Source organism: Monodelphis domestica, chromosome 7, assembly GCF_027887165.1.
Source record: "Monodelphis domestica isolate mMonDom1 chromosome 7, mMonDom1.pri, whole genome shotgun sequence".
NCBI classification, from domain to species: domain Eukaryota; kingdom Metazoa; phylum Chordata; class Mammalia; order Didelphimorphia; family Didelphidae; genus Monodelphis; species Monodelphis domestica.
Window position 1 is genome coordinate 37323811 of NC_077233.1, and position 27582 is coordinate 37351392.

At 38.5% G+C, this 27582-nt stretch overlaps 1 protein-coding gene and 1 long non-coding RNA gene across 3 annotated transcripts in view; one reads left to right on the top strand and one right to left on the bottom strand.

Annotated features, from left to right (window-relative positions):
• The window catches only part of PDZRN3 (PDZ domain containing ring finger 3), a 281919-nt gene that overhangs the window by 95265 nt on the left and 159072 nt on the right, over nucleotides 1-27582 (bottom strand). The gene's annotated exons all lie outside the window — the stretch shown is intronic.
• LOC103106326 (uncharacterized) lies at nucleotides 1193-16577 on the top strand. The gene is made up of 2 exons (XR_470705.2): nucleotides 1193-1500; nucleotides 16379-16577. It is a non-coding gene; the product is annotated as an uncharacterized LOC103106326 (long non-coding RNA).

Sequence of the window (27582 nt, forward strand, 5' to 3'; positions counted from 1 at the left end):
ATTTTCATGTCAGCAGGGTTGAATGTGACCATTTAGCTATACTTTCAACTGTACAGGTGAATGGAGGGTCCATTGTGTACTTAACCCCAAAGTCCTGCATGTTTAACTATAGAATTTACTGAATGTGAAATACATTTTTAGGAGAGTCTCTTTCCTAATTTTGTTCTACTTTGCTTAAGTTAATATCAAAATTAATTTATATTTTCTTAGCTAATACTAAATGGAGCAGAAAGGAACCTAGAAATTTATTAGCTGACAGCAATAAGCAGCCCAAGATTAAAAATTCTCTTTGGCTAATCACTGGAGTGGATCCTGTGTTCACAGAACATCATGGGCTGACTGCATTTACACCAAAACATAGCTCGTCTACAATTCCCACAAAGCTAGAGGGTAATGAAGATATTTTTAGTTTATCTGTTTTATAGGTTGAGAAACTGGGAGCTCTGAGAGAAGAATCTTAGCCAGATTTGTGGTTTAGTCATCTTAGTCATGTCTGATTCTTTGTGACCTCAATTAGGGTTTTCTTTTTTTTTTTTTACCCTTACCTTCCGTCTTGGAGTCAATACTGTGTATTGGCTCCAAGGCAGAAGAGTGGTAAGGGTAGGCAATGGGGGTCAAGTGACTTGCCCAGGGTCACACAGCTGGGAAGTGTCTGAGGCCAGATTTGAACCTAGGACCTCCCGTCTCTAGGGCTAGCTCTCAATTCACTGAGCTACCCAGCTGCCCCCTCAATTAGGGTTTTCTTGGCAGAGATACTGCAGTAGTTTGCCATTTCCTTCTCCAGAATTTTACAGATGAGGAAACTGAGGGAAACATGGTGAAGAGACTTCCCCAGGGTCACAAAGTTAGTAAGTACCTGAGATCTGATTTGAACTCATGAAGATGAATCTTCCTGATTCCAAACCCAGTGCTGAATCTACTGTACCCTCTAGCTATCCTGTCTTTTCCAAGATCACATAGTAATTAGCAGTTATGACTCAAAGAAAGGTCCAATGCTTCCTAATCCATTATTTTTTATACTGAAGAAATACTGCAAAAAGGATCATTTCTTATCCAGAATATATAGACACTGTTTAAACTATTTAAAGTTAGTTTAGTGCACACAAATTTATATATGTAGAATATTGTACAAATAATTGTATATCATGCACAATGCATTGCACATACATAGATGATACAAAATTATTACGTTAAAACCAGTTATTTTCAAAAGAAGCTAAGGGAAAGAATACCGGATGTAAGGCATTTTGCAAGATTCCAAATGCCATAGAAATCTTACAATGGAATGGATTGCTTTGTTAGCAAACAAGGGCTGCTTAACTCTGATTTGCTAAGGGTTTTTCATGTCAGCACTCATTTCGGAGCACACTTCTTCACTTGTAAATTGGTATTTTAAGAGAAACCATTTCAAACCAGGAGGTGTAAAATCCTTTGCAACCAATGGACATTGCTCCAAGCTTAAACACTGGCAAATGACTTTTCCCCCTGAGGACATCTTCGGTGAGTGTCCCAAACTGGGTTTTTGGTACAGAAATTTCCATGAGTTGTTGGAGTCAACATTTTCCTATTCCATCCCTGTTCCTCTTTTTGCCTCCTTCAAATCAATTTCATGTTGCAGCTTGAACTTAGCATGCTGGTGAGGGTATTTTCATGTCTGTACAGAAATAATCAATGACATCATCATAATTATGGCAATGGTGCTTATTAGTTAATTACAGAACCAGCAGAGGGAGCACAAGGCTTGCATAAATTATTGCTTGCTGCTTCTTTAAAATTATGATGGATGGAGAAATGGAATAATTTACCATTCAGGAGAAAGGCTTCACTTCCTGGTGACAATCTGAATTTGCTTCTTTGTTCTCTTGGCAACTCAAGAGTTTAAAGAGTGTCCATATATTCTAGATGGGAAATGATACTTTTTACAATGTTTACTCAGTGGAAAAAAAAAAGCAAAGAACCCATATTTGAATCCTGACTGCTAATTATTATCTAAGTCTTGAGTAAGAGACTTTTCTTGGAACTTTCGGTTTCTCAATCTATAAAACAGATAAGATAATCCTGAGAGTTATCTATTTCACAGGGTTGCTGGGAAGAAAGTGACTTGTAAACCTTAGAGCATTGTATGAGTTACTAACTCTCAATGAGGATGAGAATAACAACAATAATTAAATAGCATGTCTGGTGTGTCTGGTTCTTGGCACCAGGGAGATGCCCTCCTATTTGGTCTACTAATTATTGGGTTCACACCAGGAGACTTGTTTAGAGAGGACCAAAAAATCATTTGCATTTTCACCCTCCAACCAGGTAAAATAAAAGTTTCCCAAGGTCCCACTTTCACTTTTGCACCTTTGTGTCTTGTTCATAGGAGGTACTTTGTAGATGCTTCTTGAATTATGATTGTCTTGCCATTTTTAAGAATCTTGAGTTACTTGGCAGACTTCACAACCTTACACTTCAAGATGCAACCAAAAGGAATTTTTTTTTGTTTTTAAGGATTGATTTAGATGTAATTTAAATAAATTGTGATATATAATTGGTAGCAAACAAAACTCTCTAAACATTTGGTCTGCTTTAGCAGTTTTCCATATTTAAATATGTAATTGCTATTTCAGATCAGAAGGATGGCAAAAATGGTGACTTCTGAAGGCTCAAGGGCATCAGGAGAATGGTACCTCTTTTGCCTAATAATGTTATGTGTGTAAAAGAAAGGTTTCCATCCCAGGTCCTCATAACATTCTCATCAAAGATAATGATGAGGTGATCATGTATTCTGAAAGTGCCAAGCTAGAAAGGGATGGCTACAACAGCATCTACCTGGGAGGATCTTAAAGGAAGGGAAGGACTTCAGGAGATAGGTTTGGGAGTCCATTCACAGATTGGAGCAATGACATGAGTGCAGAAGGGAAAGAGAGAGAGAGGATACTAAATTTGAAGGACCCGTCACCCCTTGGGTAGTTCTTTATTCTGCTGCTAAGGAAGTTAATGCAAAGGGAAGCAAACTGGCTTGGTCAGACTCAGATCAGAAGTAATGGAAGCAAGATTCAAAGTCAGGTTCTCAGAGTTCAAATCTCATACTCTTTTACTGTAGCATGCTCCCTCTGGCAGTACAAGAAGAGGAGAATAAATAGTAATTCACTTTGGGCTGAAACATGGTTTGAGTAGCATTCAATAAGCCTGGAAAAGTAGGTTGAAGGATCTTGTTTTATTAGCTAGAATCAACAGGATACTGTCTGGCTAAGTATCCCACCATCAAACTAATGGTCTCAGACACTTACTAGCTATGTGACCCTGGGCAAGTCACTTCACCCTGTTTGTCTCAGTTTCTCATCTGTAAAATAATTTGGAGAAGGAAATGGCAGGCCACTCCAGTATCTTTGCCAAGAAAAGCCCACATGGGATCACAAAGATTTGGACAATATTGAAAAGACTGAAGAATGATGACAAAGCTAAACTTCAATAGGACTAGACGCTGTTCTGGGCAGGAGGTACTTCTCTCAGCACTTACACTTTTGTGTTTTGTGTCTACAGGGGGAACTGGCGTTTTTGATTACCCTTTCAGCCAAATGTTGAGTGGGTGACTGCCTGGATCAGTGAGCTCCTGATGTGACTGGGCCATTAAGAGGACAGAAATAATTGGGACCTACTGTTTGAGGTCCAATAACCTTAGGCTTCTTAACAGTCCATTTGAAATGACACTTTCCCTGCTTGACTGACAGTCTATGTCTTGGATAGTTTTTCAAGTTCCTTAATCGTCACTAGAAAACTTCGTAGACATCCAATAAATACTTCTCTCATCTTATTTTCCATTTTCTCTTTAATGTCTCAGACTAGAGAGGCAATTTTATAAATTCGGAAGAGGTGTTCATTTTATGTTGCCACATGTATTTTTGTGAAATGAGCAGCCATGATCATAATACTTAATGCTATATAAATTCTCCCAGCAAATGAGTTTCTTAGGTATAGAAATAAATAGATCAAGAGCAAAGAAGTGAATTAGCAATAATCTGTTCTAGCAAATTAATTATGCTTAGACCTTCCTATGGATCAGACGTGAACGTCTGTATTCTTCCACCCACTGCTATTCATTATCATTTGTGCGACATGTCTCAAAATGAATCCACTCAAACACAAACACCAGGTCTTTCTTGTCAGCAAATTGTTAAAATTTTAAACCATACAATTTATCACAATGAAAAAAGCTCTTCTAGGGGAAAATGAGATGCCATTTTTTAGGTCTATATTATATCCATGCAATTATATGTATATGTTTCTTCTTTTTATCTGTTTTTAATTCTCATCTTTTTTACAAGTTTCATGTCTTTTTAATTTTTATATTTTCCTGATTTCCCAATATAACCTCAAAACCAAGTTCACCAAAATGAATATCTCAATCAAGTCTGGGAGCCTATGCAGTGTTGCACCCACACAGTGCCCTTCTTTAGTCTATTGATTTTAAGCATCAAACTTCATTAAAGAAGAAAACAACTCACTCCTTTTATGAACAGTATATATGCTATCATGTAGAACATATATGAACAATATATAACAGTATATCTGGTAGAGTAAAAGGGGTGAAGAAGCATCAAGGAAAGAGAGCACGAATTAGGAGATCACGCTATCCTAAAATGAATCTTTCAGGCACATTTCACATTTTAATTGAATAAATTGTATCCCCAAATCTATGCTGGTGTGGTTCATCTCCTGGGTGCTCTAGGCTATCATGCACACAGCTGTTTATATTCAAAATGGATAATACGCCACATTTATCATGTATGTGTGTGTGTGTGTGTGTGTGCGTGTGATTCTGTTTTAAGGAAAAGTAAAATGTTTCTAAGAATGTGCCTGAAATATGGAATGTCACATCTAGGTGATTTGTTTTTTGTGCTCCCTTTCCTTTTCGAAATGATGCATCGATGACATTAAACCATTTCAATGGGGTGGAGATAAGAGCTTCATTTCCAACGAATGTCTCCTATCACTTGCATGTCACACAGACACAAAAAAGTACACATTCTCTCAACTGCAACTCCTTCCTGACCCAGGGCTCCCCCAGGATGGGAGTTCAGGCATGGGCTGCCAAAAGAAGGGTCATGATTCAGTTCAGCAGGGACAGAGCCGCACACGTTTGTCTTTAATTGCCCAGTTGTCATTTCTGAGGCACTCTTGGGTGCCATTGTGGCTAGAGTAATGAAGAAAATAAATACACGAGATCTCATCTATTCTGAATCCTGAAATATCCTACTCATTTCTTCAATATTCATTAACAGGGAAAAAAATTAGAGCCCATCCTTCATGCTTTGCATCAATACTGTACATCATTTCTGCTTGAGCATAAGCTGGGGAGTGTAAACTGAAGGGCGAGTAGCCCTTCAATGGCATAAAAAGTCAAATGCCAAAGAGGATCTCTTTACAGCTCTACTGTGCTGTGTTCAGATTTTCAATAGGGACAGCTTCCAGTTGAATGGTAGAATTATCAAAATCTGGAAAATTCAAGCGGCAATTTGTCCAATAAATGACAAAATGAATTTCGGTATCATTGCAATAGATATCTTATTGGCCCTTTAAAATGAACTGGATTAGCATTCAAGCCTTGCTCCAGGTGACTGCCAAAGTGGGCATAAGGCAGTGCGAAGGACAAATGATGCAGCTTCTGGTATGTTTCTGGGTGCTTTCTGCTCTATGAAGGGAACTCCTACACTTTGAATGTTAATTCCGTCTATAAGCTTTCTCTGTCAAAAATCCCCCAAACTACATGGGAAACTGGAGTCAATTAGCAACTATTTAATAACAAAATGAGTTTGTAAAGTGAAGGGCTCATCTACATATGTGATTAAAGGGGCCCCGAGTACTAGGGAAACGGAAATTAACTACACAAGATCAGTGTCCTCAATGTCTGTGGCTGGGCATGAAAGAAATGATTTTTATTGTGAAATAATATTGCCTGGAGGGTTATCAGCAAGTCATTCATTCATTCATTCATTCATTCATTCATTTATTCATTCCAACTCATCAATAGGTTTAATTGGAAGGCTACAATTTGCAGGGCTTTATGGAGGATACAAAGAAGCTAGCCCTATCTTCCAGGACCTTCTTTCTAATAGGGGACAGAAGACATGTATCTGGGCTAATAACTAGGATGCAGGGCAGAATGTAAAAGGCCAGTCAATAAGAGGGCTTAAACAGGCTCTGGATTTCTGAAGAGCCAGACCTTCTGGCTGAACAATCCCCTCTCAACCCCTATCTCTCACCCCTACCTCATTGTTGTTTAATCATTTCAGTTGTCTCTGACTCTTTGTAACCTCATTTGGGGTTTTCTTGGTAAAGAAATGGAAGTGGCTTGTCATTTCCTTTTCTAGCTCATTTTACAGATGAAGAAACTGAGGCAAAGTGTTAAGTGACTTGCCCAAGGTCACACAACTATTAAGTATCTGAGGCCAGATCTGAAATCATGAAGATAAGTCATCGACACCAGTGTCCTCCTGTGCCACCCGACTGCCATCACCACTCACTTTGCCCATATCTTTACCTTTCAAAGCATACTAGCTACAGGGATGGATTTGTATCTTTTAAACAATAAAAGCTTGAGATATTAAAAGTTTCCACCAATTTTCTCTGTGGAAATTCACTTGCCAGCATCCTGAAATATTCACCAACATCTTAAAACTGATCCGGACCCTCTGGGTACTTGAGCTGTACATTCCATCACAAACACTGCTGCCCAGGTTCTCAAATAGTTCTCACCCCAGGAGAATCTTTGTAAAGGCTGATGGAGGAATTTATGTTCTTGACTGTCATTCACGCTAATTATGCTTTACTTTGGAGCTTCACGTATCAGGCACAAGAAGGGTAAGGCAGTAGTGGGTTCTGGCTGGACTGACGGCCCGATGCCTGGGAATATAGATTCCGTTTATTCGCAGCAGGGTCCTGTTATAATTGGCAGTTCCATTCTCCCCTACTAGAGGGTAATTCTCTTGTGAAGAAAACACAATGTTAACAAGATTTTTACAAATCTGGCATATGGCATCCTTTCTGAAATGACCAGACTCCCTTCTCTTCCCTGCCCAGCAAGGCATGGTTATTGCAAGAAGGGAATACTAGACTGCCATAAAAAGGCTGGAGAGGTCTCTGGAGTTCTTTTAAAGGAGCTATAAAATAACGTGGTGATACGAACAACCAATTAAAAATAACAAAAGATATGAAACACGGCAGTAGATGCCATACCGAGATGGCAGGATAAAAATGTCACGTACACCTCACCTTGGATGCAGTGGTATTTGATCATCTCTAAGGCTGGATACAGAGAGCCCTGCCTGGAGAGAGTCCTTCCTGTCTGGAGAATGTGTTTGGGGAACACACAGTGTGCCGAGCAAAGGAATCTGAAAACAGGCTTAGAAGTGTGTTCCACAGAAAGGGAATAAAGATGGTGCGTTCTCATCTGGCCCCCATGTTCTCCAGACCAAGAGGGATTCTTGTGACAAGGAGAGGAGTTAAAAAATCTTTATCTCTCTCTGTAGACATGGAATTCTCTCCATTAAACACTATTTACATGTGCACCTTTTTTTCCATCAATGTGTCCCCTGACCCCCAATTCATCATCAAATATAAATATGGCATGAGTTTACTTTTTAAATCAGAATTCTACAGATAAAAATATTAGAAGTTCCTAAGTTTAGAGTAAGAAAGAACCTTGAAGATCATCTGTTCTAACTTCTTTGTTTTGTGGCTGAGAAGACTGTAGTTTAGGTTGGGAAAGGACCATGAAACTGGAAGAGTCTCTTAGAAGCCATAGTTTGACTCCCATGTTCTGTAGATGAGAAAACTGAGGCTTAGGTTGGGAAAGGACCATGGAACCAGAAGGGACTCTTCGAGGTCATTGTTCAACCCCATGTTATATAGATGAGAAGCCTGAGACTTAGGGTGGGAAGGATCATAGATCTAGAATTAGAAGGGACCTCAGAGGACTAGTTCAAACACGTCATTTTATAGATGTGGAAACAGCCTCAGGGAGGCAGTCAACATCAGTCAGATTTTGAATAGAGGTCTCCTCAGACACTAGAGTTCTTTCTTCTATTCAATGGAAGGTTTCTGCCATATATTTTCTAAAGAACTACATTTGGAGTCTTCCAGAATTAAAGATAGCCCCTTCCCTTTTCTGAAAACCATTAAAAGAAGCATGTTTTTCAAACTTGATCAGTGACACTTATCTACATTGCTAAATCTGCGAGGAAACAGAGATAAAATGGATCTCTAAGAAATTATTAGGATCCTTCGCACATGTTTTACTTCTCTCTTCTTCTCTAATCTGGGGAATGTTACTAGAAGAATTCTATTTGACCTCAGCTGTTGAGCTGGTATTCAGAAAGGAGTTAACTTTAAGGTCCAGAATCTCATCAGAATAAATCTATGAGATGAATGAAGATCTTCTAAGGAGCAGATACTAGCCATAAAGGCAGAGTCAGGTTAAGCCCTAATTTTCATGGAGAGGTGAGCAGCATTTTTATATCTGCAGGTGACATGGAACAGGCAATCTCCTGGAATCTGTCCAGGTGAGTTAAGCACCAGACGGGGAGCCACTGTTTGGTATCAGGGCAATCAGAGACACAAACACACTGACACAAAAAAGCCCACCTACTGCCAGGCAAGATTATTTCCCAGCATACTTTTTCTCCCTGATTTCCCATTTCTTGTTCTCTTGAATATCATTCCTTATATCCTCCTCTTCCTCTCTTCAGTTAATTAAACACAACAAACATCATAAGATGATAACACAGAATGACAAGGTTTGTAAAATGCTTTACATTTACTCATTGCATTCTCATAATAACCCTATGAAATAAAAAAAAAACAATAGATTATCTTTAAAGTTTTTAAAGCACTTTCTATATCCATTCAGGACTCAGAAAAGTGTTGTTAATATTATTCTTATTTTTTCAGATCAGAAATCCACATTTTTAGGGCTTAACGGTCATCCAGTCCAACCCTCTCATTTTGTAGATGAGGAAACTGAGGCACTGAAGTTAGGTGACTTGTCTATGGTAACATAATTAGTAAGGGCCAGTCCAAGTTCAGCAGACTCTCTCTCTTAATCCACAAAACATTGCTTCTTTCATATCAGGGGGAAAAATGGAACAGCAGACATCAGTCGCATCATATCAATGGTACTTTATAATTAAAAGTGCTCCTAAAACCTCCCCTTGCCATTTTTACAGGCATTTGCATAGAAGCCCCACAAAAACTGAGTCTACCATGAGGACCTATTTTCTTTTTTTAATGAATCTGGCTGTTTAATAACAGAAGGCAATCTTACCAATGCTGCTCGGTCCTTTGGTATTTCAGAGATAGCATTATTCAATTTCACTGAGAGTGACAGCAAAAGATCACACAATGCCTGATGGCGGGAGTGATTTCGTTTTTGTGTGATGGTTTAATATAGTTGGGGCCAAAGTCTCCATCTTATCTGCCCACAGCAAATTTGACTAAAGCTGTGTACTCCTTGTACAATTATCATTAAATGCGGGGCTGCTGCCTGAAAGCTTTAGCCATTTAATTGCATAAAAGCACGGGTCTGGCTGCCAGGTATTCCCACAATTATCATTTATCAGTCCGCACTCTATCCTAAGGCTACGTATTCATCAAACGTTTATTGATTTAAGCTACAAGGTTTTTACAGGATTAGAAAATATTACTTCTGATTAAAATAGTGTTCACAGGACAAAAATAAAATATAAAGTACTATTTACATGGCAACACTTTTATGAAAGATGGACGGATTACTTTTTTTAAAAGCAAAAAAATTTTTTTTATATCAAATACTATGATAATTGCTCAGATTGGGAAAGAAACATGGAGACCATCCAGTCCAGTCCTACCCAAAAATGAAGTCTGGTTACCTAGTCTTTACTTGAAGTAACCATGGGCAGACAATATTCCATTTCTGGACATCACTGGTAGGGATTTTTTTTTTCTTATACTGAGTTGAAATTACCTCCCTTTAACTTTCTCCCATTGCTCTCGGGGACAAGAAGAATTTAAAATCTCTCTTCTATAAGATAACCTGCCAATATGTGTAGACAGTCATTTCTCTGGTCTACATATTCCCACCCCCTTTCAACCAGTCTTCATATGACTAGTTTCCAGATGCCCAGGCCATTGTGGCTATCTCAACTCAATGCATTCTCGGTTACTAAGGTCTTTTCTAAAAGAGGTTGCCCAAAGGTGATCTGATCAGGGCAGAGGAGACACAGCAGCATGTTCTTTGTTTAGCTTGTTTCTGGAAAGTACAATTTGAGACTGAATTAGATATTTGGATGCCAAATCCCTTTGAGACTCATGAGTTCAGGGACCTCCAGAAATATTGGTTTTGCTGTTCTTGTTACTTTAAAAATAGAATCCTACATTTAGAGCAAGTGGGGTCATAGAAATTGAGTTTAATCCTCTCAATTTATAATCATTTTATAATATATAATTTAAAAATGATTAGCTAAGATGCATCAAAGTAAAATGACTTGTCTGAAGTCATGAAGGTAAAAGCAGTCAGAATTTGAACCCAGATTCTCTGACTGAATTCAACACATTTTCTACATGGTTTTCTAGCCTTTTCTCTCTCATTCAGTATCTGTATACTGACCAGTTTATTCTCAAAGACTGTTAGTAAGCAAATCCATCAAATTTACAGGACAAATTATGAGCTACTAATATTCCAAGAAAGGCTAGGGAGCACTATAATGCACAAAGCACTGCACTGGGGTTCAGAGAGACATGGGTTGAAAGCTGGCCTCAGATACTTACTACCCTGGGCATGTCTCTTTAATGTCTGTCTACCTCAGTTTTCTCACCTGTAAAATGGGGATAATAATAGCACTTGTCGTCCAGGGTGATTATAAGGATGAATTGACTTAATATCAGCAAACTTTATAATGTTAAAGAAATGTTAGTTATTATTAGACAATATCATTTATCTATCTATGAAAAGAGAACCTAAATTTCCCAAAGGGTCTGCCATGGCACCCATCATAGGCATTTTTAGCTTATTGCCAGTGTGTGACATGAATATGTGCTCAGAATATCAATTGCCAGTTGGTTCAGGGTTTGCCCTTTTCTACCAGTTTTACCAGCTAATGCTAATTCATCAATACCTCCATTGCTCCAGCTCTTTCTTGTCTTCCTCCCACTATTTCTGATGTTGAAATCTTACTTGGGTCCAGGCAAAGTCATCTGCCATATTTATCCCAATAGTTCTAGAATAAAGTAAACAAGAAGCTCCTTGCAGGCAGGGCTATTTCACATTTGTCTTTGAATCTCTAGTACCTAGCACATAGAGTAGGTTCTTCATTGCTGCCCATCGATCAGAATAAATCATTTGTGTTAGTTATAGTCAACATGCTTTGATAAAATGCCTACTGTGTGCCAGGCACTATGCTAACTCTGAGGGTGTGAAGGAAGAAAGAAGGCAAGATCTGCTCTCAAGGAGCTTCCTGTATAATGGGGCAAACTATAATTAAAATGGCAACAACAGTGAAATATTTTTTTATATTTTATATATTTATAATATATATATTTTAAATATATATTTTTTTATATTTTAATATTTACATGTAAAAAGAGCACTGAATTTGGAGTTGGAAAATTTGGAATCTTGACTCTGATCCTTACCAAGGGTATAACTTTAAATTATCATTTTACTACTATAAGTCTTGATTTCCCCATTTACAAATGAAGGATTTGGATCACATGTTCAAAATAAAGCTAAAAATTGTTGTTGTTTAGTCAGTTTTCAGTCACGTCAGCTTCTTTGTAGAATTTGTTGTTCAATTGTGTCGTCCTTTTGTGACCCCATTTGGGGTGTTCTTAGCAGACACTGGAGTGGTTTGCCATCTCCTTCTTCAGCTCATTTTATAGATGAAGAAACGGAGGCAAACAGGGTTAAGTGACTTGCCTGGGGTCACACAGCTAGTAAGTGTCTGAAGCTGGATCTGAACTCAAGGTTCCATTGCACTACCTAGATCCACCATGCCATCCAAAGTAAAGTTACGAGCTCTAAGTTCATAGATCTTAGATGAAAACAGTACACAGAAACACGCAAGCAATTACGCCTGATCTTTTAGCAACAAGGTATAGGCAACCTATTTTGATTTAAAATTTAAAATACAAAGCATTATCCCTGGAAGCTTCATCCCTGCAACAGCATGCAGGGTGGCTAGGGATGGGAGAAATTAAACTTAAAATCTTTGGAAATTAATACTAAAACTAACTAATGCTGTTCTTTAGGAGAAATCTTATTGATATCAAAGAACAAGAAATAGGGGAGGGAAGAAGGAAATAGACAGACAGACATCAGAAAAAAAAATGGAGAGAGACTGAAGCAGAACCAAGGCCAGCGGCAAAGGGAAAGGAGCTGCAGTTAATCAGAAATCAGAAAAATAGATGGGATTCTAGACCAGCACTTGTGTTCATTCCTTCAGCAGGCTAGCTACCTGGGAAGTGGCAGCATTCATTCTTTTCACCTTGGCTTTGTTAGAGCTGGCAGTTAGAATCTGTTTATAGGTGCCTTTTAAAAACAAAACAAAACACAACACAACACCCATAGGCTTCACCTTATACATGTCATTTGTCTTTGGCTAAGTGGCCCGAGGCAAAGAGTAGACATTTACTTACAGAATCTTCAGACTCTTTTAAATAGGCCTCTGGGACTTCACAACTGACCAGCCTAGAGCAGGCTTCTCTGGAGCATCTCACAGTGTGATTTCCCTTTTAATTGACTCACCTCCATGCTGCCTGTTCAAAATCACTTTAACCCAAACATGCCCTCAGTCTGAAGCTTCTAATGACCTTCCCCTGGCCCTTCCACACATATGGCGGAGACAATGCAAACATCGTTTGCGGGATGAGTAAATTCAGTAACTCAATTCCAACCCCACCAAAGCCACATCTATCAAAATCAGACCACGGTGGACTGTGTCTTTAGCTGCCTCCATTTCAATGGCCAGGCATGTGAGTGAAACTAACTAATCAATTTAGGAATGATTAAATTGAAATTTGTAACACTTTCCATTATTAAACTTTCCATCTTCATTAGGGACACTTAATGATTATATCATGGCTGGAAAAAACAAATTATAAGAAGCCCATAACTTTCAGTCCAAGGAAAGAAAGCAGGGAGATGAGGCAAATTGTCAAAATCCTCCAAATGCAAATAAACCCAAGTCGACGAAGGTCAGAAGCTGGCAAAGCCAACGGCTGACTTCTATAAGATCTCAAATGAAAATTCCCTTTAAAACAAAGGGGACAGAATGCTATTTTTATATTTATTCTATTTAAACAGATGACCTGATGCTTGCTTAAGTGAGGATGTGTAGATAATAGAGGAGGATGTTTTTGTTACTCTAAGGATAGTCATAGACCGATTTTTTGCCACCAATGAACAACTGCTACCTTGGGTTTATGGAAAGGTTTTTGAATGACTTCTGGACCACCTGAAATACTCATTTATGTAAATGGTACCCCTTAAAGCAAACCATTTGCTTTACTTTATCCTTCTCTCACCTTGATCTTGCTAAAGCTTACTCCGACGGGCTTGATGCCTTTTAAGGTACCTTCTAGCTCCAAATCTATAATCTTCTGATGTTCAGGAGACATCTTTGAGTGTGAACAAACCTCTGGTGAAAATAGATGAAGGAAGTCCCAACTGCCAAATGAAATACTTGACTAGAGCAGGGTTGTGAAATAGAAACAAGGCAGAAAACTCAGGTTCCAGCTGTTGGGCTCTCCTCCCCATTCCGAACGTCTTGGAAGGCTAACATCACAGAAGGGCTCTTGCAAAGCAAATTGCCATTAGCACCACTGAATGAGCAAATATTAATTGTCTCAAAAGAAGCCTCATAATTGCCCTATTTACTTAAAAAGGTAAAGGGAGTTCAGCTTACCAAGCATCACATTCTATCAAGGGACTTTCATATTAAGGCAAATCTGTTATCGATAATCAAAACCTGCTCTTGTGTTCTATCTTCATTTTAAAAAAATGGCCACAAAAAGAAGATGCTCGCATTAAAAATGTACAGGTCTATAATTTTCGATCAATCCAGATTTCATTTGTGGCAAAAGTGTGTAGCAAATGCTGTCATTATGGAGATGGCATGCACTTTTTTAAGTGGAGAAAAAAGGAGGGCATTAAACAAAAGAGAATCAGCAAGAGGTCCATCCATTCCCAGCCCTGAGAAAAGTCACTCTTGCCAAATGAAGGGGAAAAAGAAGATGGACCTCAAGGTATTAAGAAAGGAGCAAGCTGTGAAATGAACCAAGGAATAGATGGTATGGTTCATGACCCTGGAGTCTTCTAACACACTCTTTCTGCCATACGATAGCAAATTAAGGCAGCCAGAGAATTGAGCGCAATGATGTTGGGCTTTAGGATGCAGGAGGGGGAGATATAGGGCTTTTTTAATGCCTTCATGAAAAGAAAAAGGAAAGAAGAGTTCAGCAAGTAAACTGCCGTTGCTACCGTCTGTTTCTAAATTCACTACTAACTGGGCAGTACAGAATTGTTTACAAAGTTCTGAGTACGGCTCGAGATACATAAAAGTTGTTTGCCTGAAAACCATAGGGAATTAGCAACAATAGGAAGAATAAAAGTCATACTGTGATTCTAGGCTCTTATGTTCATAGGAAATAAAATATTCAAGCAATCAGCAAAAAAAAAAGGCAAAAAGGGTAGATGGAGAATAACACTGATTTCAGAAGACTGCAAAAATCTTCAACATAAAGCTCATATCCTAAGTACTTCTCTCCAAAAGAAAACCAGAATATATATATTAATGGCAAATAAACACACACACAGTATGCTGATAGATGAAATATGACTTGCACCACATGTGAAATGAGACCCGAAACCTTCTTTCCACTTTCATGTTAGCTGTCTTTTCTTCTTGACAAATGAAATGAATAATTCCTCCTCATGGCAGTCTCTTTCAAATTCACAAGGTTTTTTCTCTCTCTCTGAACCCATTATTTTTTGTTGCATAAAACCCATCTCATAAAATAAACCTCTCAAAGTTGTAAATTAAAAAATAAACATTCTTGAGAAAATGTCAAACGCAGGCCTGAAAGAAAGGCCAAAAAATCCATTTAGGGGATATTGGAGTGAATCCTTTCTAGGGAAACTGGGGGCAAACACTCCAAGAAGTGATTGAATATAAATTCACTGCCTTCAGCCAGTTTGTAATGAAATGAACCTTTACTGGAAGGTTGCTATACTTTTAGAACTGCCTGTAAGATGAGCCTGAGCCATGGTGCCTTCAGAGATAAAAAGAAGCATCAGGATATTAGAATAAAAGCAGAAAGACTGAAGCAGGCAAGCCAGCCAAAATGTCAGACCTCATCCTTAAGGCCACACATGAGGAATGCAAACATTCCACAAAAGCCAAGAGTACGCATGCACACACTTGCAGTCTCTCTCTCCTCTCTCTCTCTCTCTCTCTCTCTCTCTCTCTCTCTCTCTCTCTCTCTCTCTCTCTCTCTCTCTCTCTCTCTCTCTCTCTCTCTCTCTCTCTCTCTCTCTCTTCTCTCTCTCTCTCTCTCTCTCTCTCTCTCTCTCTCTCTCTCTCTCTCTCTCTCTCTCTCTCTCTCTCTCTCTCTCTCTCTCTCTCTCTCTCTCTCTCTCTCTCCCCCTCTCTCTCTTTCTCCTCTCTGTCTGTCTGTCTCCTTATTTATAGCTAATTAACTCTTAATTAGCAATGTGCCTATCATGAGGATTTTCCTTATTTTGAATCCTATGCTCATTTTGATTATCTTACCCTAAAACATAGAGGAAGCCTAAGCTGATACATTAAAACACGTAATGATGCAACGATTATTTATAAACAGGGTGTCCCAAAAGCCTTAGTGTGATTTGAAACTATTAAAGCTGCTAAATAGTTATTGAAGGAGGTAGTTAGATGGCTCAATGGAGAGAGTGTTGGGCTTTGGAGTCAGGTAGACTCATCTTCCTGAGTTCAAATCTGGCCTCAGACACTTGTAAGCTATGCGACCCCACATAAGTCACTTAAACCCTGCTTGCCTCAGTTTTCTCGTCTGTCAAATGAGCTGGAGAAGGAAATGTCAAACCACTCCAGTATCTGGACCAAGAAAAGCCCAAATGAGGCCACGAAGAATCCAACCCAACTGAAAAAGAAATAACAACAACTACAAAATCTCTATTTGAGCCAAAGTATTTAGAATTTGTGTTTCATGGATCATAGATGTAGGGCTTGAAACTACCTCTAACTCAACATCCTCATTTTACAGAACAGGGAATGGAGGCCCAGAGATTTTAATTAATTTGTCCAACGTCACACAGCCTGCATGAAGCAAGAATTAACTGAGGTTCTTTTTGTTTCCAAAGCAGGCTCTCTCTCTGATGTGCCATACACACTGCTTCCTAAAAGAGATGAATGTTGACTGAGAGACTTTGGAAGTATCTCTGGAGCTTTTCCTTGAATAATAAGAGTCCTTTCTCTCCTAAGGCACCCAGGGCAAGATTATGAACTTATGTATGTATGAACTAATTATGTAATTAATAAAGATTAATTGGTGTTGATGCTTAACTTACATACATATTGGTTAGTATGGAATTTCCCTTTTTGGGCTGGGGAGGTGATATGCCTTTTATTATTAAAGCAGAGCTTCAGCTCCAAGTCTTTTGCAAATAAACATCTATTCGTGGCATCGAGATGGTTTAACTGAAATGTGTAAAAGGTAAGGTTGTGAAGAGGAAATGTGGTGAGCATCTTATTTTTAGCTAAGGTCTTATTCGTTCTTCTGTTCTTATTCCTTTTTTAATTTCAAAAAGGTAGCTGAAGCTCCTTCAAACAATCACGAATTCATTCAATGCCTTTTTGAGTAGAACAACTCCAAGGTGATTGCTTATTCAGTTAATCAACAAGCATTTAAGCAGCTGTTCTATGTGCCAAGCCCTGGGTTAAGCAATGAAGGCACAAAGAACTACAACAAGCTCTCTCCTCAAAAAAGCATTTATTGAGTAGAGAAAATAGGTATATGCCTAAGAGCCAGTAGGTAATGCAGCAGAGAGAGTCAGGAAGATTTACCATCCTGAGTTCAAATCTAATCTCATACACTTACTAGCTGCATGACCCTGGGGAAGGTATTTGACCTTTTTATTGCCTCAGTTTCCTCACCTGCAAAAAAAGCTGTAGAAGGAAATGGCAAACCACTCCACTATCTTTGCAATCCAAATGGAGTCATCAATAATCAGACATTCCTAAAAATGATTGAACCACCACAAAGCATAGACAAGATATACATGAAATAAATAATAAAAAGTAAGAATTTATTGAGCTGCTGGGCTCAGACTTCTGGTGATGAACCTCTTTAGACAAAGCCAGACATAAAGGAATTTGTTCTTCTTGTCTATACGTGTTTGTAAGAGGGTTTGTTTTTTGTTTTGTTTTGTCAATTGGGGACTGAATGGAAAAGGAAGTAGGAAGGAGAGAATTTAAAGCACTGAATCAAATAAAATTTTAAAGAATCTTAGCCAAGATCTTAGCCATCTAGGTCCTGACCCATTTGCACTCAATGCCTCTCTGTCTTAGTCAAGCATTTATTCATTAAGTGCTTCCTGTGTGCCAGGCACTGTGCTATCCACTGAAGCCTAACACATCTGTTACTCTTTCTGGCAAAGGTTTCAAGAATTCATGGTCAGTTCCATAACAATGTGAGGCACTAAAGGGGGTGTTATTGCAGATGTGTGTCTATCCCAGAATAAAAAAAAAAAGACCTTGGCTTTTAAGATCTTGTTCATTAGATGGTACCTTCATCACACATCAGCACAACTGAGGAATGTCAAGGGAGAATTCCTTTGTAAAGAACTACTAGGATATTTATGTTCATTCAGCCTCAAAAGGAGTAAATTAAATTTCTTCTATTAATCAAGTTAAAAAATCATGAAGGAAGCAATTAGCAAAATCCAGCTGTGAGCCTCTCCTCTCCTGGCGTAGTTATATTTAGCCAGTACAAATGATCACGCAGACTCTAAAGCTGGATCCCATACCATGCATACTCCATCAGACTCTAATGGCTAATAATTCTCCCTTGAACACCAATGGGGAGCCATCCACCGAAATGTTTTAGCCACGAGCAAGCACCTGTTGAAATTTATCAAACAGAAGATCGATGTGGGGGCTCGAGCTGCAAAACCTGATCACAATTTGTGCAGACACTGGGGAGGGGTTCAAAATGGTCTGTGTAATGAGAGATGTGAAGAATGAGCATCTACCTCTCTTTGTGCCTTGCCTTTACCAAATGGGACAGTCAGATGGATTGAGCAACACACACACACAAAATCTTTTCCTCCTCCCCTGCTACTCAGGCTCTCAATTCCTTTTTAGCAGGAGCAGTTAATGTGTTTTGGGGAACATCGTGGTGTTTTACTTATTTACTGTAGACTAAAATTATAAATTACCCTCATGCAGTATGAGATACTATTTGGCAAACACTGGATGCATATGTTGACTGTGGGGAATGGAGGGGAAAGAGATTTATATTAGGTGCTACTGACAGCCATGCGCCATATTGGAATACAATTTCTAATATAGACCCTGGCATCAGGTGTTCCAATAAAACCTTTTGTTTGTAATATGATCTTATTGGGGGCAATCCAATTAAATGAAGTTCAAACCATCATCCCTGGGGTGAGGTCCTGGGCAAGAGGCTAACTATTAATAGCTCTCTGAATACCTCCTTCTCAGCCTTCACTAGACTGCCCTTAGGATCTCCTGCTCCCTGTCAAAGTCCTGTGACCCCAGAATCAGCTGGGCCTGAATGTCAACCTGAGATGTGTGACAGCTGCAGCAACAAGCCACAAGCTCAGACATCATCATAAATAAAGCGATGGTACAGCCTCCCAGTCCTGGGATCTGACTTCTCAGGAAAGCCTGGCAGGTCCTCAAAGCTGCCACCTTAAGGTTGGAGACAAAGCGGACCTGCTTCACAAGAATTCCAAAAGCCCTAAGGCAGAGATGACCTGGTACTTTCGAGGGTGATCAGATTTGCCAAAATCATAATAGAAATGCTATAAAGACAAAACAACAAATAGGCATGAAAAATTTATTAGAAGGGACATCCAAGGGCTATAAAACTTCATGCCCTGTGATCCAGCAATACCACTACTGTGTCTGCCTGCCAAAGAGATCATTTAAAAAAAAGGAAAGGACCCACTGGCACAAAAATATTCATAGCAGCTCTTTTTTGTAGTTGGCAACAAATTGGAAATTGAGGGGGTGTCTGTCCATTGGGGAATGGCTGAACAAACTGAGTATACACGGGTGATGGGATACTATGGTGCTAGAAAAATGATAAGGAGGATGACTTCAGAAAAAAGCTGCAAAGATCTGCAGGAACTGATGTAGAGTGAAATAAGCAGAACCAGGAGAGCAGGATATACAGTAATAGCAATACTGTATGATGACCAACTGTTAACACTTGGCTATTCTCAGCAATGCAATGATGTAGGACAATCCTGAAAGACTTATGATGGGGAATACTATTCAACTCCAGAGAGAGAGAGCTGTTGGGAGTCAGATGGAGGGGGATCAAGGCATAATATCTTTCACACGAGTGTATTTATGGTTCTATTTTGGGGCTTTGGTTTTGAATGAGTGTGCTCTTACAATAATTACAATAATAATGGAAGTGAGTTTTGCATGATAATAAAAACAACTTTAAAAAATACAAATCTGGTATAATTGAGATGATATCAACATGGAGTCCAATGATCTGGGATGAGGACCTATTCTGCTATCTATGGAGTCTCAATCATTTATACTCTCTGAGCCTCAGTTTCCACATGTTCAAAATGAGACAAGGCTAGTGTAGCTTCAGTTTAAAAATCCTATGATCATATCTCTGACAAATGGGACAGTTTTCTTTAGAAGTTTTATTGAGATTTTATTTTTATGTTAGTCACTTCTGGAAATACTCTCCCCTTTGTTACTCATGTGCTAAATTGATGGTATATTAATAAACTATATGCAATAAAAATTCGCTATTTCAAATGCAAACAAGAGACATTATTTTCTCCCCTTCCTCTAATAGAAAAAAGGGGCTATTTACTAAAATAGGAAAATAGAGAGGATAATATCCCTTAAAAAAAGTCCTCTCTGTCTATAGAAGAAACACAATGTCAAAATTGGTTCATGGGAAATGATACTGAATTCACAGCTAAAAGGATGGAATCCTTCAGCATTCCTTCATCTGTCATCCCACTGTTGGGAACTTGAGATTCATTTTATTATTTATTTATTATTAAACTTTTATTATTTATTATTAATAAGATTTGGTTGTAGGAATCAGGAGCCTGGAGTCCAACTACAGCCACTCACTGGCTATGAGATTTTTTTTGTGCTCTACTTATTTCACTCATATCCAACTCTTGGTGACCCTCTTCGGGATTCTCTTGACAAAATACTGGCACAGTTTGCCATTTTCCTGTTCCAGCTCATATTATAGATGAGGATACTGAGGCAAGCAGGGTTAAAAGACTTTGCCAGGGTCACACAGCTAGTAAGTATCTGAGGTTAGATTCTATTCACTGAGGTCAGACTCTATTCATCTAACTGAATCTTAGGCAAACCGAGGTTAAAGTGACTTGTCTAGGGTCACATAGTTAATAAGTGTCTAAGCCTCCAGTAGTAGTAGTAGTAGTAGTAGTAGCAGCAGCAGCAGCAGCAGACAAAACTGCATCATCAGTTGACTAGGGAACCAAGAGATTAAATAATATGCTTGAGGTCACATAGCTAGTATATATCAGAAAAAGAATTTAAATCTAGTTCTTCCTATTTGCAACCAAAACAGGATGCTACTGTTAAAATTTAAGGAAAAGGGCAGGTAGGTAGCTCAGTGAATAGAATACGAAGCCTGGAGTTGGGAGGACCTCAGTTCAAATCTAGCCTCAGATCTGTGTGACCCTGGGCAAGTCACTTAACTCAATGGACTAGCCTTTACCACTCCTGTGCCTTGGAAGTGATATTTAGGATAGATTCTAAGACAGAGGTATGGATTTAAAAAAATTAAGGAAAAAACAAAAAGAAAGAAAAAAAAAGAAATACTGCCCCCTTACATTTTTAAAAGGAGAATAAAGGGAGAATGTTTCATGGGTGCCACATATAGATGAGCTCCCTTGAAATGGAACCTTTCGGAATACAGATTATCTATCTCCTTCTAGCTGCAGAGCACTAAACCTCACCTGATGGTATGAACACACAAATAATAAATAATGTTTTTTTGAATTAACTTGAAGAAACACTATATACCTGTGAATCGAGGCCAGTTAAAGCATCTTTTGGTCACATTTACTGCTCTCACTCAGGAACATTCTCTGGGCATCCATCCTTTGCTAAGCCTGATCAAATAGCTTAGAGACTGGATACTGATGGCCCATCCCTTGATTTTATTCTATATTAAACTACAGTGTAATTAAGAACAGATGGAAACAAAATGATGACCTCGCTATTGCTTCATGATTATTCACCATAATAGATATTTTCTTGTTTTTAACATCCAATTAAAGAAAAAGCTCCGTGATAATTACTAACATACAATACACTGTAGACTTCTGAATGACTGATCAAAGCACTCCTGAGGAAAAGACTAACAAAAATCCTAGGAGAATTAAGGGAAGAACTACATCTGAAGCATAATATAGTTACCAAACTATTACTCTTTGAGGCTATTTTATTCTTTTTTTTTTTGAGGAAGACAAAGGAAAGAAGAATATACCAAGAACAACTGATATACAGTATTTCAGCTCGATGCATTTTTGTGAGCAGGAAACTGTCTCCCCTCCCTTCACAAGGTAGTTGGGTGTACTGGGGAATAGATGCACCCTTTGCTCATAAAGGCTGAAGTGTTTATGGGGCAGGAGAAATTTATTTTTGAGTTCACCAGATGCTACCACGCCAGTTATCACAACTCTATTACAAGTTTACTGTAGCTCTCTATTGTCAGGGAGATGTCTCGTGCACAATTAATCAACTGAACCCATAAAGCTATAAAGATTAAGGTAATGTAAATTAATTGTACTGAATGGTAAAGAAATAGTAGAAAATCAGGTTTGACTACCAATGTCAGTTCTTGTAAATTGTAACAAAAGGCTTTAAAGATGAAGGACAGAAACAGGAAGTTTAAAGGTGATGCTACTAATAATTCACAGCACATCCCTCCTGTAACAACGCAAGGGTGCTGTGGATAGAAATACTGGAGTTGAGTTATGAATTGATGGAACCTGTCTGAACACAGATCAAGAACACATCGGAGTTGTTTTTTATTATTCCTTATTTGCTAGAGGACTTTCAACAAAAAGCCCTCCTTGGCTGTCTCACTGAAAAGGAGGTAGATCTGAGTTTCTCGAAGGCTCATTCAACAGAGTAAAGTCTGGTAAGTCCTGCCTACCAAGCTGGAAACTCAGTAGGTTCTGGTCAGCAATGGACTGTTTGCTTGTTGCCTGAAACCCAGCTTAATGAAGGATGAATAGATTCTTTAACAGGTCAGCCATGGGGTGCATGGAGTCTATGGATGCCTGATGAGTGGATACTTGGCTATTCTCAACAATGCAATGAACTGGGACAATCCTGTCAGACTTATCACGGGGAATATCATCCACCTCCAGAGAAGGAGCTGTTCGAGTTGTCTTTCACATCAGTGTATCTTTGGTTTCATTTTGGGGTTTTGGTTCTGTATAAGTGGGCCCTTACAACAATGGCCAATATGGAAATGTGGCTTGCATGACAATAAAAAATGGAAAAAAATAAATAAAACGGATAGATTTCAGAGAGTTTTTTGAACTTGGGTGGGGGGGAAATCTCTATTTTCTCTCATTTCTAATAGAAAGCAAGCACTTCATTTAGTTAGAAATTTGAAAGATAAACCATTAATTTGAGAAATGGCTTATTTATGGCCTTTATCAGATTGCCAGAGAGGCGTATGATAGGGTAAGAACCCTTGTTTTAATCCAAACTGACAGGAGATGTGTTATTCGCATGTTTGTGAAGAAAAAGGTTTTACCATATAGGTATAGAAAGAAATGAAACAGGAAGAGTTTAAATGATGCCCTAATCAAATAAGTTTAGAAAATTTCATAGAAATTGTTTTGTAATTCAATAAAACAAAAGCTTTAGCCTTAGCCCTGCACCTGCAATGTGTAGAAAGAGTTTCAGAGACCCTGACAGGCAAGTACAGAGACAGAAGAACTCCTAATCATGACGAGAAAGCAAAAGGCAGCTTTATGAAGAATTATCAAGTAATTAACAATCTATCTGGCAATGATTATGTGTGACTCACGGTTCTCATTTTCCTTAAGTCAATTTAGATGCTATTACATATTCCCCTGTCAATAAGCAGCACATGCAATGCAAACTAGCAGCTTTTGTGCAAGAGAATTTTATCTTCATCAGAAGAAAGTAAGTGGATAAAGCTGATGTACAGTTGGGAAATCGCATAGTGTGAATAAAGCATGGTCTAGTAAGCGAACAGGAAAATAGTAAAAACATTACAGATAATGGGGCTGGAAAGATAAAAGAGCTTGGTAATGGGAAGCAGACCTTTCAGGTTACCAGTCTAAATTGGGCTTAGGTGTGCAATAAGGAAGATAGATACTCTGTGGTCCATCCAAGGTCCTTTGGATGGTGGAGTTGGGCATCTCAGTCCAGGTGTAAGCAGACAGCTAGATACTTCCAATTGCTTATGCCCCCTACTCAGTAGGTCTCTCACACCTATAGACTCCCTCATAGACTTAAAAACATAAATCCTAGCAAGAGCAGGAGGTATGTGGCATAGTAGCTCAGAGGCAGGAGGAACTGGCTTCAAATCTTGAAGCGGACACATGTTCATTGTGTGATCCTTGCCAAGATACAACTTCTCCGTAGCCCAGGCAACTTTCTCCTATTCCAAGTGATAAAGAAGGTGCCAAGCTGCATCGATAAAGGGGGTTTCCTCTTACAGGTGTTCCCTATCCTGATGAAATACTGGACAGGGATGAGCCTAGTTTCCACCCCTATCCAGTAGGCAAGTGCATTTTAAAGCCTCTAAACAGCTGCCAGTCTGAGTAAGCCTCTTCGATGACTAATGCCGCCAATGCCTCAGTAACGTGGAATTTGCTAAATTGGGGGAATGGGGAAACAAGGTAGTAAACATCCTCGAGTGGGAATCACTGTAAATCTACCAGGAAGGCTGCCATAAATAGCTTCAAAAGGTCATAACATCAATAGCCGAGTGTTCTTGTCCTAGGGAGACATGGCGCTGGGTGAAAATAACATTTTGGGGGCAGATCCATAGGAACAAATGTCTTGGGCCATCGACCAGATCATTTAAAGCAGGAATCTCTGACATTACGGTGGATTTTGGTTATAATATATTGATGATGCCATCGTCAAACAATGCTGGTTGGGCAAATGTTATGCAGGATATGTCTCTACTGCTAATATTGTTCCAGGACAAACCAAATACACAGCATAGTTTGTACAAGCACAAATAAATCAACTGTGGAGATATAATAGGTTTCTTTTATGTCCCAGTAAAATGGCTTCTCCTCTAAAATCAGGCTACGTCATAAATCTTTCCCCATTATATCCCTCCACCAAATGAGCATCCTCTCAAACGAGAACATCCAAGCTTATTAACCTGATAGAGATTATTCTAAAGCTTTGATATTCAAGGACTCAGCACTCCCCATCCCACCTAGCACATCACCTAGCCTCCTCCTTTCCAGAAGAGAGAAGCCAGTGGGTAGAATTCTCTCCGGTCCTATCTTCTGGATTTTCTGTCATCATCTAGCCATCCTTTGGCTCCATGTCTACTGTGTGTAACAGTGTCTCCGCCATGGTGAGTCTCCCAGTCAACAAGCTCCATTTGAACAGGCTGTCATGTTGGGCTTTTGTACTGCCCTAATCTCCCCAACACAGTGCCTAGCATATAATAGGTGCTCCGTATATCTTTATTGAATACATGAATAAATATCCACAACAACAAGAAGCAAGACTGTTGGTTCAATGGAAAGTGAAAGCCCCAATGCAGAGTACTAGAAGGATGATACATTACTGTTGCCTTAAAACATGTATGTGTAGGTATGTTTGTGTGCACAAGTGTATTATATATAAATATATATAAAATATTTATTTAAACAAAACATATGTAATATCTATTAAGGTGAATGTATATTTGTGTACACGTATGTATATTACATAAACATATGAAACACATAAATAGATAACATAATAAAACATACACCTAGAATATCTATTATGGTGAATGTATACGAGCATATATTTATATATTATCTATTATAAGAACACACAAAACATACATGTATATAAACATATACTAAAATACACATAGAATATCTAGTATGATGAATGTACACACATGTATATTATACAAACACATAAACTACATGTACATGTATGTAAACATAAGACACATAATATATTATGGTGAATATATACAAGTGCATATTTGTATATTATGTAAACATAAAACAGATACATGTATATAAATATATAACAACAGATAATATCTATTAAGGTGAATTTATACATGTGTATGTTATATAAACAAATATAAAATACATACATGTATATAAAACACAATAATATATGCATATATGTTAAGATAAATGTATTTGTGTGTATATATACACACACAAATATATAGTGAAGGGGAGAATAAAAATCGGAATGTCAGTAATTCTAGCTTCATGAGAATCATTCCATAATCTCTGAATTATTAGTGATATCTACTAAGAGTCCATCTTGGCATCTTTCATATCAATGCTATCTTTATATTATCTGGAAAAAGGATTGCTTGACTCTACACAGAGTTTTGGAGGAACTCTGTGTCTCATTGGCTCAGGCACTGGCAAACAAAACCAGACCGGTATTGTTTAAAGACAGAGAAACACAACTTTCACCAACAGAATAAGCCCTTAATTAGTGACCAAACCCCAAGGATCTTAAATAAGATGTCGTTTTACATAATCATTATTTCCAGGTCTCATGAGATTTCAGTGTCTTCCCTTTTTATTATTTTTTTTTTCTTAAGAGGTAGACTAATCAGCTCCCAACAACAAACAGGATAGAGATATCAGAATTAAATGATCTCAGCTAATTACTATTGAGGACGTCCTTGGGTCATTTCAGAGAAATTTTACATTGTTGACATGGATGCTTTCCTTAAAAGCAATCAGTCTTCTTTTGAAGCTTGAGACAAAACTATGCTTTATTATATCTAGCTGCCGTTTTTATATCTAAACAAACCACATTCTTGAATTCTTCCAAGTATCTGAAAAAAGGTTATTGTGCTCTCGGATCCATTATCTGTTTTGGTTTTAGAGGCAAAGGCAAAAAACTTTCCCGAACCCATCTGGCCTTCCTACCTATTTCTCGCTAATTGCAAGAAGCAGGGACATTTGCTGCTCATTAGTCAAAACACACATCTTGGAAGCTGTTTTCCAACAGGACAGACCACAGAAGCATCACCTAATGAGAATCGTAGACATGAGACGTTTTTCCACTTCACATGCAGCAGGCAGTCCAAACCAAATTGAAGGCATGCTGACTTTGGGTTGATTATTCCCAAATCGAGATGAACCTTCATTATTTTTTTTTATATTGTGGAAGGCGTTTCCTTGGCTTTTTTTTTTTATTTACTCTGACTATGCACATGCATGCATATGCAAGCAAAAGGGAGAATTCACAACTGCAAGTAAATGACTGAGTGATCATTCAGTAGTCCACCCAGAAGCAGACTGGACCAAGTCATTTTGGAAAACAGGGCTGCTCACAGAACCAAAAGACCTCTGGAAATAGAACTGGGTTTGCCTTCAAGAAGAATTTGATGACAAAATTGTAATAATAGCATTTTTTAAACTGTTACCTTTTGTCTGAATATTCATTCTAAGATAGAAGGGCAGTAAAAGCCTAGGGAATCTGGTTAGGTGACTTGGCCAGGATCACACAGCTAGGAAGTGTAAAAAGTCAGATTTGATCCCAGATCCTCCCAACTCCAGACCTGGTGTCTATCTACTGTGCTACCTAGCTGCCTCATTAGTTAGCATTTCTATAGAGTTCTAAGATTTGCAAAATGCTTTACATGTTTTCTCATTTGATTTTTTAAATGAGCTTGTGGGGCAAGTGCTATCATTCCTATTTTACAGGTAAGGAAACTGAGGCTGAGACAGGTGAAAGGATTTGCCTAAGGTCATGGAATAAGTTTATTCAAGTGGAATAAGGATTTCAATTCCATTCTTCTCAACTCCAAGCCCAGCACCTTTGCCTCCTACAGCCTAGTGTTAGTACTGGTTGAATCAATCTTGTCTCATGAAGAAATTAAAAAAGTTTATGTGGATGTTGATTTGAAAAAGGAGAAGTGGAGTAGATATGAGAAATGAGCCAACTGTCTCCTAAAATTTTCATTCATTCATATCACTAAATTCATTCAGTACTACTTGATCAGTTCCAAACATCATGCTGAGGATTGGGGACAAAGGGAACAACAACAAAAAAAGAAATGGTCCCTGCCTTCAAATGACTTCCATAGTCAATG